The 13,400-nt window shown below is 45.3% G+C and overlaps 2 protein-coding genes across 2 annotated transcripts in view; one reads left to right on the forward strand and one right to left on the reverse strand.

Annotated features, from left to right (window-relative positions):
- TMEM268 (transmembrane protein 268) overlaps positions 1 to 13,400 on the reverse strand; it is a 157,570-nt gene that overhangs the window by 78,434 nt on the left and 65,736 nt on the right. The gene's annotated exons all lie outside the window — the stretch shown is intronic.
- Positions 10,206 to 13,400, forward strand: part of TEX53 (testis expressed 53) — a 37,783-nt gene continuing 34,588 nt past the window's right edge. Inside the window, exon 1 of the mRNA XM_073230369.1 lies at positions 10,206 to 10,908. The gene's annotated coding sequence lies outside the window, so the exon portion shown is untranslated. The remainder of the gene's footprint in view (positions 10,909 to 13,400) is intronic.

Genomic DNA, 13,400 nt, shown 5'->3' on the forward strand with positions numbered 1-13,400 from the left:
CGCCAGCCCCACTGAGGCCTCCACAGAGATCTGACCAGAATAATCGTCACTTTGTGGGCACCAGTCTGGCTGTCAGCGGTCTCTCAAGCAACCTCCTGAGGCCTATTCCCTTCTCATTCCTGCCTTTGGGGCCCCCCAGGGGTTAGAACCCCCATTCCCATAATTCCTGTGAGAACTAAATCAGATCAGGTGCATTCGTTGGGCAGGGCTGCCGTAGCAGAGCCACAGACTCGGGGGAACTCAACACAGAGATTTATTTCCCTGTAGTTCTGAAGGCCAGAAGCCCTTTGGTTTCCTCTGAGGCCCCCTCTTTGACTGGCAGACGGTCGTCTTCTCCCTGTGTCTTCACGTGGCCACCCTCTGCTTGTCTGTGTTCTGACTTCCTCTTCTTATACCAGTCATATTGAATTAGGGCCCATCCTAATGACCTCATTTTAAATTAATTATTTTTTAAAAGACCCTGTCCTCAAATATAGTCATAATCTGAGGTCCTGGGGGTTAAGACTTCAACACACGAATTCAGGGGGACATAATTTGACCCAGACACCCATTACACAGTGTATCTGGTACGGTGCTTTGCACACAGCAACCACCCGGAAAGTGGTGCCAAAGGTGAGGGTGGTGATGGCAAAGGCAACTCCTCAGACTGGGAACCCCTGTGACAGGGTGACAAGCCACAATTCAGTGCCCCATGGGAAGTCCTGGGATTTCAGAGGCGATGCTCCTAATGAATCCACATGTCCACTGACTTTGAAGTCAGAGCCATGTGGGATCGGACCCTCATGACAGCACTCACCAGCTGGAGCCCCCGAGGACATCATTCCATTTAGTGGAGCACCAGCATTCATTCCTCAAGTATGGAGGGAACAACTGACAAGGGCCTGACAGTGAGAGGGGCCCACTGCATGCTCTTCCCTCCATCCATGTGCAGGAAGACCAGGTTTGGCCATCTACCAATAATGACCACGGGCTAGCCACTCGCAGGGGCCCAGTGTCTTCAGTTCTCGGCCGGGAATAATAATCCCAACCTCGCAGGGTTGTCGCAAGGTGGAAATGAGTCAAGTTGTGTGAAAGCAATTTGTAAACTGCAGAGCGCTCTGTACAGGTCAGCTGTTAGCCTCCTTTCAGGATGCAACACTTCAAAAGTCTTCATGAGAGGGTGCTCACACCCACACACCCGATTCCAAGAAAAACACAAGAGGTGGAGGCCCGTGTGGTTTCATCCTTCATGACTCACAGAGGCCACTCCTGCAGGGTATTCAAATTCTGTGGCTAGAGGAGCTGTGCTTTTTGACTATTGAACTGAGTTTGCTAACCACTCCCTAAGGCTACGATTCACACCCACTCTTCTCTGGTCCAGAGGGAGGGAGTGGAAGGTCAAGGTGACTTGGAAATTTATTCCAAGGCCATGCAATTATTGCAGGGGAGGGGTGCCAAGGATGTGAATAGGGAAGACAGGAGCAAGCATGAATTTTCTGGTTGGTGCAAAAGCAGAGGATGCCCATCCCTGACAGGAGGAGCTCCAGGAGGTGGCATGCAATGCAATGTGTCAGGAGAGACACATAAGCAGACATATCATCTCCAGCAAGGCTAGAATTGCAGATATGAGAGTCAGAGGATAGAAACAAGAAGAGGAAGAAATAAAGGGAACAAGAGGAAAGGAGGAAAAGGAGTCAGAGTAATGGGCAAAACCTCAGAGAACACCAACATTTGGGATCTTAGGAAGAAAGGGAGCCAAAGGGTTAGACAGATGAAAGAGACAGAAGAGCAGATCTACGAAGGCTTGGAGGCATCTTAGTCAGCTAAGGCTGCCATAACAAAAGACCACAGGCTGGGTGGCTTAAACAACAGAAGTTTATTTTCTCACAGTTCTAGAAGCTGGACATCTGAGATCAGGGTGCCTGCAGGGTTGAGCTGTGGTGAGGGCTCTCTTTCTGGCTGGCAGACAGCCGCCTTCTCCCTGTGGGCTCACATGGTGAGGTAGAAAGCTAGCTCACTAGTGTCTCTTATAAGGACACTGAGCCTATTGGGGCAAGACCCCACCCTTATGACCTCATTTAACCTAACTACTTCCCTAAAGGCCCTGTCTCTAAGTACAGGCACATTGGGAGTTAGGACACCAACAAAGGAATTCGGGTGGGGACACCATTCAGTCCATAACAGGAAGGCAGAGGTGGCATGAAAGAGGGAAGATGGTGGTCCGACTTGGGGCTCCTGGCATCCTATTTGGTCTAGAATACCCATTGCTAAGAGTCTCCACCTGGTAGCAAGAGCCATGTGTCCAGACCTGCCTCTGTCCCTCCTAGAGGTGAAATGGACAAGCCCCTTTCCCTCTCTGGTCTCCATTTCCCTGTGTCCACAATGCAGGAGGGATGTTATTCTCTAAGACACCCCCCCACCAGGATACTACCAGGCTGTCATGCAAGGGGTGAATGCCCCTGAGCTCAATATTTTTCAGATTTCAAAAATATCCGAGTCAGATATTTTTTGTTCAGGCCCATTCAAGGCAAAAAGAAGGAAGGGGAGGCAAAACTAATGTTAGAGTCTTGAGAGTGTCCCTTAAAAACACGGGAGCCTGTCTCAGCTGGCTCAGGAGAAATGCTGGAAGAAATAGCCTCCTGCTGGCTTTGCGCTTTAGGAGGAGAGGCAGGGCCTGCGTGTCCCCTAATCGCCCAACTTTGTCTCACCCTAAAATAAGAAACTCAGATAACGTTTCATTTTAATTTTGAGAGCCCCCATCCTCTCAAACAAGGTCTGGCCTCCAAAGCAAAGGCTGACTCCTGTTTCTTTGCATGTTTGAATAGGGGAAGGCTGCTTTCACGATGTGACTCTGTGGGTCTCAGGTGGTCCACCCCATAGAGTCTGTCTAGAGCCCACAACTATCGACCTAGGCCACGGAAGGGCTCCCAGCAATGGCAGAGATGAGGTGGGAAGTGCTGAGGTTGAAAGACACATGAAGGGTAGGAGGAGCACAGAGGAAAGGCGTTTTAACTGGGCTTACAGCGCAGGGGAGGTCTGGGAGACTTCCTGGAGGAAGTGATATCTGAGCTGGGAACTACAGGAAGAGAGCTACAGATGAGGGGATGGGGGAGCATTCTAAGCAAAAGCCTAGGCATGGGGAAAAGCTAGTGCATTTGAACCTGTTCCAGGTTCAGGGAGGGAGATGGGCCAGGCTGGCTGAGCCAGCGGGCCGGGGACCTGGCAGGCCTTGGTGGTGGAGCGAGGGCTCTTTTTTGAGGACAGAGGGGTGCCACTGAAGAGTCTGAGCAGGAAAGTGACTTCCTCTGAGTTGGTTTGTTCATTTCTTTGTATGTTTTGAGGAAGTGGGAATTGGACCCTGGGTGTAGAAAATATACTCATGGTCTTGTTCCTCATCCACCTTTACAAGTACCACCCCCTTCTGTACTCCCTCCTCGATTCGCCTTTTGTTGAGGCAATAGAGGTTTACTGTGCAGTCTCACCAAGCCTTCAAGGCACACATAAAGTGAAGTAATAAGGGCTGTTTTGTAGAAAAGAATGAAGAGCAAAAACTGCCTGTCTCATTTTATACAGCTATTATAACTTCGATACTTAAACCTGATAGGGATGACACCATAAAATAAAATGTAAGGAATTTCAATGTGGCCCCAGCATTTGTAAAATCTTACATGAAATGCAAGCAATTTGAATTCAGCAAGGTGTGAAATATCCCATGATAAAATATTACCACAGAGATATTCCTTCAGACAACCCATTAATATACCTGTTCTGGGCTGAATTGTGTGCCCCCACTAAATTCACATGTTGAGTCCTGACCCCCAGTAGCCCAGAATGTGACTGTATTTAGAGTTGACACCTTTAAAGAGATAATTAATTTAAGATAAGGTAATTAGGGTGGGTGGGTCCTAATCCAACAGAAATCACGTCTTTATAAGAAGGAAAATTTAAACCCAGACAGGTACAGAGAGAAGCAGCTGTGGAGACCCAGAGACAAGATGGCCAATCACAGGCCCAGGAGAGAGGCCCCAGGAGAAAAGTCAACCCTCCAGCCACCTTGATCATGCACTTCTGGCCTCCAGAATTGTGAAAAAATGCAATTCTGTTGTGCAAGCCCCCCAGTCTGTGGTACTCTGCTATGGTAACACTAGCAAGCTAATAAGATACCACAGTAGAAGATCGAAGTAGAAAATCCATACAAACATATCAAAAGCAGTTACTAAAATTCAATGCTTTTTAAAAAAACCTCCTTTGAGGGATAATATAACTACAGAAAAGTGTACAAATCATATTTATACCATCAATGAATTTTCACCAGCTAAACATACCCTGTGTAACTAGTACCTGGATGGGGAAACAACGTACATATTTTCCAGAAGCCGCCTCCTGCTCCCTTCAAGACCAGCAGGCCTGTTCTGGTCTGAATTGTGTCCCACAAAAGTCATATGTTGAAACCCTAACTGCCAATGTTACTATATTTGGAAAGCCTTTAAGAAGATAATTAATGCTAAATGAGATCATAAAGCAGGGTCCTAATCCAGTAGGACTGGTATCCTTAACAGGTGGAGACATCAGGAAGGCACGCACACAAAGAAAAGCCCATGTGAGAACCCAGTGAGAAGGTGGCCATCCGCAAGCCGAGGACAGAGACCTCCAGAGACACCCACCCTGCCGACATCTTCATCTCGGACTTCCAGCCTCCAGAACTCTGAGAAAATTAATTTCTGTTGTTTAATCCACCCAGTCTGTGGTATTTTGTTATGGCAGCCTAAGCAGCACTATCTCCTCTTAAATTTTCCCCACTTTTTATTCCCCTCCACACACATGATGTGTGTCAAACTCCTTTCCCACAGAAGCATGAGGAGGCGGATGGTAAAAAGAATAGTGCCTGGCACACAGTCAGCTCTGCATAAATGTTAAATAATACCTTAGTGCTGAGTGAACAAAGCAGACATAGAATGAATTTAGGTAAATTTAAAGCACAGGTGTGCATGTTCTGATAAAAAAATATGTGCACACACGTGTTCTACATTTACCTAAAGGACAAATGCAAAGAAATCACTCAAAGCTGTGTTCTAATTTACTTCTAAATTACTTCATTTGATTCTTACAATCGTTTTAAGAACCATCCCCATTGACATATGCATACCTAGTTTGTGGATTCTGACTGCTACATGATATTTTATCATATGTCTACATCATATTTTACTTTTCCCTTCCCCCAGTTCCCTAAAGACTTCCAATCATCCTGCTCCCAAAAGCAGCACTCCAAAGAACATGTCTGAACATGTTCTGAACTCCCCGTTATGTGGGGAGGGCCTGGGATGCTCGCCAGTGAGCCAGCTAGGCCTTCAGTATGGATCACTCTGGTGACTAAATTCTGCTTGATGGCTCTCCCAAATCACCGCACCTGTCTACACCCCCACCAGTGGTGTGCAAGGGGCCCTGCTTCCCCACATCCCTGTAGACACTTGGCATTATCCAACTTTCTCATTTTTGCCAGTCCAGTGAGTGTAAAGTAATAATTTACTGTTGTGTTAACTTGCATCTCTCTAATCATTAATGATTTGGAGTAGCTCTTCATATATTTATGAGCCATTTGGTCCCCCTGTTGTGAATTGTTTATTAATACCCTTTGCCCAATTTTCTACTGGCCTGTCCTTTGATTAACTATTTATAGGATCTCTTGAATAATCTAGGTTTTAGTCACATGTTGATTTTAAATGTGGCATCTATACACGACATTCATCCATCGCAGGATCTCTCAATATCAGCACTATTGATATTTTTGCCAGATAATTCTTCATTGCAGGGCTGTCCTATGCATGGGAGGATGCTAAGCATCTCTACCCCATCTCTACCCTTGGCCTCTACCCACTAGATGCCAGAAGCACCTGCCACATAGCTGTGACAACCAAAAATGTTTCCAGATATTGCCAAATATCTTGGGGTAAAAATCTCCCCCAGTTGAGAACTGCTGACCTATAGGTTATCTTTCCCATTGGGTTATGGTTATCTAATTGCATCAATGAAAAATCTATAATTTCGATAAATTCATCAATTTGTCCTGTTATGCTCTGTGTTTGGGGGGTCTTGTTTGAGAAGATATCCTCACTCTTTGGTTATAAAAATCTTCCCTACATTTATTCAATCTGCTGTATTGTTTAACCTTTATGTCTAAGTCTACTTTATCTGGAGTCCATTTGGGTTTATTCTGGGTAAAGCGGTATCCAGCCCTGTTTTGATATATGTAGTCAGCCAGTTTTCCAATGGCATCTGCAAGTCAGTGAGACCTTTCCTATTGATCTGTAGTATTGTGTTTCTTATTACCAAATTCCTTTATGTGCATGCCCCGCCTCTGAGTTCTGTTCTTCCCATTGGTCTATTTGCCTGTCCTTCCATCAGAACCACACAATTCTACTATTACTATGACTTTTTAATAAATTTTGATATCTTGGAGACAAGTACTTCCTCTTTTTAAAAGTTGGCTCAGCTCTTTGCAGACTTTTATAGTTATTAATTTCAGATTAAGTTTGTCAAGATTCTGAACATCTCTATCTGGAACTCTGATTATAATTGCATCAAATTTATAAATTAATTTCAAGAGAATTGACATCTGTACAATGTTATATTATTCTATCTTGAACTATCTCTCCATTTATTCAAAACTTCTTCTTACATCCTGTAATTGAGTATACATTTTTCTCCCCTACAGAACTTGTTTATCCCTTGATAAACTAATTCCTGGGTAGATATGGTTTTTGTAGCTACATATTTTCTATTATAGTTTATGTCTGATATTGCTGGTGTGGAGATATGCTACTGATTTTTAGTAGTTGATCTTGCATCTGGCAATCTTTCTGAATCTTCTTATTAGTTCTAAAAGAGGGTCTGCTGATTCAGATGGCTTTCTTTGTAGATGATCATAGCACTTGTGAATAATGATAGCTTTATCTCTTCCCATCAATCTTCACACCTCTGTATGAGTTTGCTGGGGCTGCCATAACAAAGTGTCACAGACTGGGTGGCTTAAACAGCAGAATCTTATTTTCTCACAATTCTAGAGGCTAGAAGTCCAAGATCAAGGAATTAGTGGGGTTGGTTCTTTTGAGGCCTTTCTCCTTGGTTTTTAGATGGTCTTTCCTCTGTACATGTGTGTCTTAATCTCCTCTTCTTATAAGGACACTGATCATATTGGCATAGGGCCACCCATATGATCCCATTTAACTTAACTACCTCTTCAAAGACTACTCCAAATTCAGTGATAATTGCAGTTCTGGGGGTCAGGACATTCACATATAAACCTGAGGGGACATAGTCTCTCATTTGTTTGTTCTTGGCTTCAGCTGCAGTTCATAATCCAAGATGTCCCCATAGTTTTCTGTCTCACAGTTGTGCCAGGCAGGCATTGATGCCCCGAGGCAATGAGCAGGAGAGAGGAAACAGCAGGAGTGACACCTGTCCCCTGGTGATGCCCCCCACCCCCTCTGTGTCTAGCCCATGTTCCCTCCACATGGCAAGTCAGGATACCCTTCTTCCTCCCCAGAGTCTTCCTACAGATTTTATTTTAGTTCTTTGGTACCTCCCTGCTCCCCTCTCCTTCCATAGTTTCTCCAGAGTTCAGTTTTTGGTGGCTGGGACAGGATGGGGTGGTATGGGGGAGAGTGAACCACCCAGCCAAAATTCCCCTTGATCTGACGGTGCTTTAGAAAAGATCTTCTGAGCTGCAGTGTAGAAAATTAGTTAGAAGTGGGTGTTGCAGACCAAGAGACTAGACAAGAAGCTATTGAGATAAATGAGTTGCTGATTCCTTGACAGACAAGGTGGCAGTGGGAATTGAGAAAGAGATGTTGTTGGCAGGACTTGGTGATTCTTTGTATGTGGGACAGAAAGTAAGAAAAAAGTCAAGAATGAATCCTAGTTTGCTGATGTAAGCACCTGGGCAGATGGAGGAGGCTTTCACTGAAAGACAAGTCATAGGAGCAACAGGTTTGGGGTGGGGAGAGGGACTTGGGGAGAGTAACATTCCCCCGGAGAGCCAACTGTGATGCTTAACAGGCAGTTGGAGCTATAAAGTTGGCATTCAGGAGGGCAGTCTGCACTGGATGGCCTTGGACATCACCGGCACATGAATAGTAACTGAAGCCATTGGAGTGGATGCGCAGAGTTGAACTTCCCGGAACATTGTGAGGAGGAAGAGGAATAGAGGCCCTGGGACAGATCCCTGAGGATCACAGCGTTTAAAGGCTGGTCTGAAGAAGAAGGAACAGCAAAGGAGGCTGAGAAGAAGCTGCCAGTGAAGTAGGAGGAAACCCAGGAGTGTCACAGGAGCCAAGGGAAGCGCGTGTGCTAAGAAGTGTGGCCAGGTGAGAAATCAGACCAGATGATGACTGAAAGGGGTCCCTGGATTTAGGGACATGGAGGTTACTGGTGGCCATGGCCTTGGCCTCCAGTAGGGCACATTGTCATTCTCACCATTGTGATAACAACAAATATGCTCGTGAACTATGATACTAGAACCATATGGCCTGAGAACTACCTGGCATTTCATTACTTCTGCAAGCAGTTTATGTTCCACAACCTTCATTTGTTTTATGGAAACCATGACCCATTTTTGAAGGAACTCGGGAAGATTTTCTGGAAAATGAAAGACTGGGGGATAGAGGGAAAGATGTTTTTAACACGCTGGGAGGCTCTGAGTTCATGAAAGGCTGTCCAGAGTCTACTGTGGGGAAGCAGGACCTGCCTCAGACATTTGCAAAGTCAGAGCTGTCCAGCAACAGGAAGGGTTGCCTCCAAAGCTAATGGGACCCTCACCCTCACACCACCTGTTCCATCTTCTCGAGTCCTTTCAGGTTCATTGTCTCATTTCACCCTCACTGCACTTCTGTGCAGAGAGAGATGGTTCTCCCTATATTTACAGATGGGGAACCTGAGCTAAGAGAGGTTACGGGATATAAAGAAAAGCAGACAGCGGGCCTTTGGGCAGAGTGGAGCCTTAGGCAAGTCTTCTCATTCCAAGAGCAGGGTTTGGCCATGCCTTCTAATGAAGAGGTCCCTGTCAAGGCTGAGCAGCTTCCTAACAGGAAAGCTAAGGCAAAAGTTACTGCCTTTGGGAAAGAAAAGGCCCTGCAGAGGCTGGGGGCCACCTACTAGATGAGGCTGCTTCCAGCTAAGCAATCAGCAACTATGATTTTCTTTATCCCATGAGGTAACTCACTCTTGACAGGTGAGGAAACCAAATCAGAGAGGCTAAGAGATGGCTATTGAAAATGAAGGTGCTCTTTCTGTTAATGCAACCTATGAAAGGCTGGGAAACTAGAAGCTACAGCGGCAGCATTCCAACTCCACAGGGGTCCGTAGCCACAGCCAGTGACCTGTTAATGTGTATCAGCATTCTCTGGGCTGGTGGGCCAGTGCTCAAGAAATCTTTGTCCCTTTGCCCTGCTGCAGGGATAGCCTCGATGATGAGAGGGAGCCTGCAGGGAATCAGCAGGGGTCCAGGCTCACACTGTAGGTTTCAGCTCTTTGGTTCACACTCACTAGATCAGCTATCCTCCTGGGGCACCACCGTATCAGGGAATAAGGACACAAAGAACCACAGGGAACAAGTTTTGAGCAGCAACAAGATATAACTATCACAGAATAAAGGCAGCCACAGACTCTTTTGGCTCTTGAGCAAAATTCATCCCTTTGGCTTAAGACAGTTACTAAGATTCCTCACCATTTTGGGGCAGTAGCAAAGAGCTTCAAGGGGGAGATAGGGAACTTCCTGATAATCAGGGCAAGGAGAGCTCCTTAAATTAATCTGAAAGAAATTATAAACAACCCAAGTATCCATCAAGAAGAAAAATAATAAATAAAGATGGTATAGCCACACCATGAAATACTATACAGCAGTGAAAAGGGGATGAACAACAGTATTCCCATGTGAAATATCATGTTGGGTGGAAAAAGCAAATCACAGAAAAATACATGCAGTATGACATAATTCAAAGTAGTTTAAAAGCCTGCAAAGCAATGTTATAAATTGCATAGGGAACACGCCATTGCAGTAAAAGTGTAAGAGAAATGATTCGTACTCAAGAGCTCATTCAGGGAATTGGTTACCCATTGGGTGAAGAGGTGGAGGGAAAGATGTAATGTGGGAGGGATACCCAGGGTGTCCACAGTATTTCAAATGTTTGGTTTCTCAGGATAGGTTGGGTACACCCCTCTTACAGGGTTGGTTAGGCCTCTTTGCTCTTAAAATACATTTCCTAATAACTTTTTGTGAGCATGTTTGTCCCCAAAGCTGGTAACATAAATCACAGCTATCATATTTGTAAATGAATCCTGTCTTCCCTGCTGAGGTTGTGGACACACACTCTTCAAGCCAGAACCACCTGGCTAAGCCGTCCCCAAATTCCTGGCCCACCAGGTTTTGGAGTACTTTGTTACACAGATTATATAGGACCCCTATTATAAAGGACCCCTAAGTATTCTTGAGCAATTTAGGGACACAGTGGAAGTGATATCTTGCCTGGCTATCTTGTGGCCTCCAAAGACCAAATAGCTAAATTTATTTTTGATCTTCAAAGCCCCAGGTGGTTAGTACAAACCCGGAAGAGCCTGCAGCCCCAGCCTTCGTGGGCGGGCCAGGCAGCATGTAATTTCAGTGCAGCTTCAGCCGACCAGTCTTGGTCAACTCTGCATTTTTTTTTTCAAACAAATCTGCTTGCCTCCACCAGGAACACCACCTGAGGACAAAAAGTAGACAGACCTCAGGCTTCTCTGAAAATCTCCAGAACTCACTTGGTCATAGGGGCACCTAATGTATGATGCTCTGGAAGGGATGAGGAAAACATCCCTATCCTGGCTAGAAGATGCTGTGCAGCCATGAAGGACAGAGTGGCCAACGATGGATCCAAACACCCCTAATCTTGCAGCCTGGTAAGACACCATTCCAGGTTTGATATCCTGTTACCATCTCAGACCCATGCTTCCAGTTAGCTCAGAGGTGGTGGGGGAGGGTAGTCAAGGATAAAGGGATGCTCCTGACGTCACCCCCTTTAGGGAAAAGATAAGGCATTTGGCAAAGCAAAGGGAGAAACCTTTTTCCCTGGGCTGCAGTTTCCAAAGCTGATTCAAAGAGAAAGTTCTGCTGTCAGGTGGAAAATGGGCTTTTCCCTAAAATAAGTTCTCAAAATTGTCCCAACATTGGGCACTCACTGAAAGGGAGAGGGATAAGATTGGTAACCAAAATAGATACAGTCCCCTGGGTGGAAAATGTATGTGTCTTCATTCCACTGTGCAGTTAAGAGCTCAGCTTGTGACCATGGCAGGGAGACTCTCTGCTGGATTAGCAGTGACCTCAAAGCTAAATTCACTTTCCCATTTCTTGGGGGTGGAAGAGAGGAGAATAATCAATTCTCTTTGGCACAGATCACACTATAAGAAGAAAAAATACCTTCACCCCAACAATACCAAAAAAAAAAGTGTTGAGAGAGTTGTTTTGGGTGCTTTTATAAGATTAACTAAAGTCTTTTAACATAGGTCAAAATTTCAAGGACAAAGAACACATCAAGCCAGAGGCATCAGATTTATCCCTTAGAAACTCTCTAAGGATCTCATTCACTTAATGCAAATGGAAACTCTGAGGTCTAGAAAAGGGGAGGCATGGAGACGAGTCATACAGAGATGACTGGCAGAGCCTAGAACAGAACCCAGGAAGCCACCTGGAAGCGGGCAATACCCGCAATGGATTTGAGCCTTCCCAGTTCAGATGGAGCACGTGAGCATGAAGAGCTTTGCATCCGTTAGCTACTACTGCCACTAATCCTGCCGGGGACAGCCTGCCCAGGTCACAGATGCTGGTGAGGAAATAAGAACTAAAAGACAGGAGCTAGCTGACCTGACAGAGCGTGTACACAGGGAACAGCACCCAGGGTGGGTTTTTGCATGTCTGGGTCAAGCATGGATTCCCCAGGAGCTGGGCCTGAGGACAAGTCAGATTACAAACATGGTAGGAACACAACATGAAAAATAAGGGGTCCTGGACTAAATGGAAAGGTAGGCAAAGTCCTGGGTGGAGTGGCTCAGGACCGGAGGGACCTGAGGGCAAATCCCAGCTCCGCCCCTTGCCACTGTGTGATCTTGGGCCAGGCACTGCTCATTTCTGCCTCCATTTCCTCTTCTTTAAAATGAAGGTCAGCAATATGCCTCTTGCAGTGAGCTCCAGGTATCTAAGAGAGACTCAATAAATGTTAATTAAGTCCTGAATCCTGAGCTAAAAGAAAGGGAAAAGACACCTATGCCTGCATGCACATACGACCCATGCAAACCCATGAGCCCTGCTGCTGTTTTTAGACCATTCTGTTAATTGCCTCCATGCATACACATCATTCTTCTGATGACAGAGGTTGTACACACACCTCTGGTCTTAATCACCAAAGCTGCATTACAGTCACTTGCCAGACCTCACTCCCTGGCTCACCAACGAACCAGATCAAATCCCAATGGATTGTGGGACCAAGATATCCTAAACCGACATTTAAACCCTCCCTGGCTGTGCCAATGACAGCATAGGAGACTGTGGGTAAGAGCATGTGTTCTGGAGCTAGGCAGAGCTGGGTTCAAATCCTGCCTTGGACTCTACTTAGCTGAGTAAAGTTGGGCAAAGGACCCACATCTCTAAGTCTTGGTAAAGACTAGAAAGCTGCAATGATGATAATAAATACCTGTTTTGCAGGGTTGTTGTGAAGCTTAAAAAGGGAGTAATTAAAACCCAGCCCACCAATGCATGTGGTGGTTACTGCTGTTAATATCACACCCTGTGGAATAAGGGCAGGCTGCCTTCCCTAGAGGAGGTGGCTAGATGTGCTGAGCCTTAGAAACTCTGCCTGTGCTGTACAGGAGTTGTCTGATCCTATGCAAGTCACTTGAGTGAGGCCTCCATTTCCTCTTAGGGACAACAAAAAAATGCTTCCCAGACCTCAAAAGGCTTCTGTCAGATTTTGGAAATGCAAATGGACAGAAAATTCTGTAGCATGACGCCATAAAAGGATAATTATTATTCAGATGTGACTGGACATCTGTATTCTGAAATGCTTTCATCCCATAATTAATTACCAAAAAGCAGGCAGAAAAGGGATGAAAATTATCAGTGGGAGAGGTAAGATAAAATCAAAGTATTTTAAAACCTCTCATAGCACAAAATTCACTTGACGTCAAACATCAACATTTCATCTTAACTGTTTTCGCATTGCTGTCATTTTTTTTTTTTGGTTGAGATTTTTTTTTGGTGTTTATTTCCTGAGAACATTTGTCTTTTTTCCCCTTCTCTAATGTTCCTAAACAATATAAATACTCCAGTTAAGAGCTTTAACAGGAATGATCATCCATGTCACTTGTCAGGAGACAAAATAAAATTCTGAAACAGCAAA

This window comes from Manis javanica, chromosome 2 (genome assembly GCF_040802235.1).
Source record: "Manis javanica isolate MJ-LG chromosome 2, MJ_LKY, whole genome shotgun sequence".
NCBI lineage: Eukaryota > Metazoa > Chordata > Mammalia > Pholidota > Manidae > Manis > Manis javanica.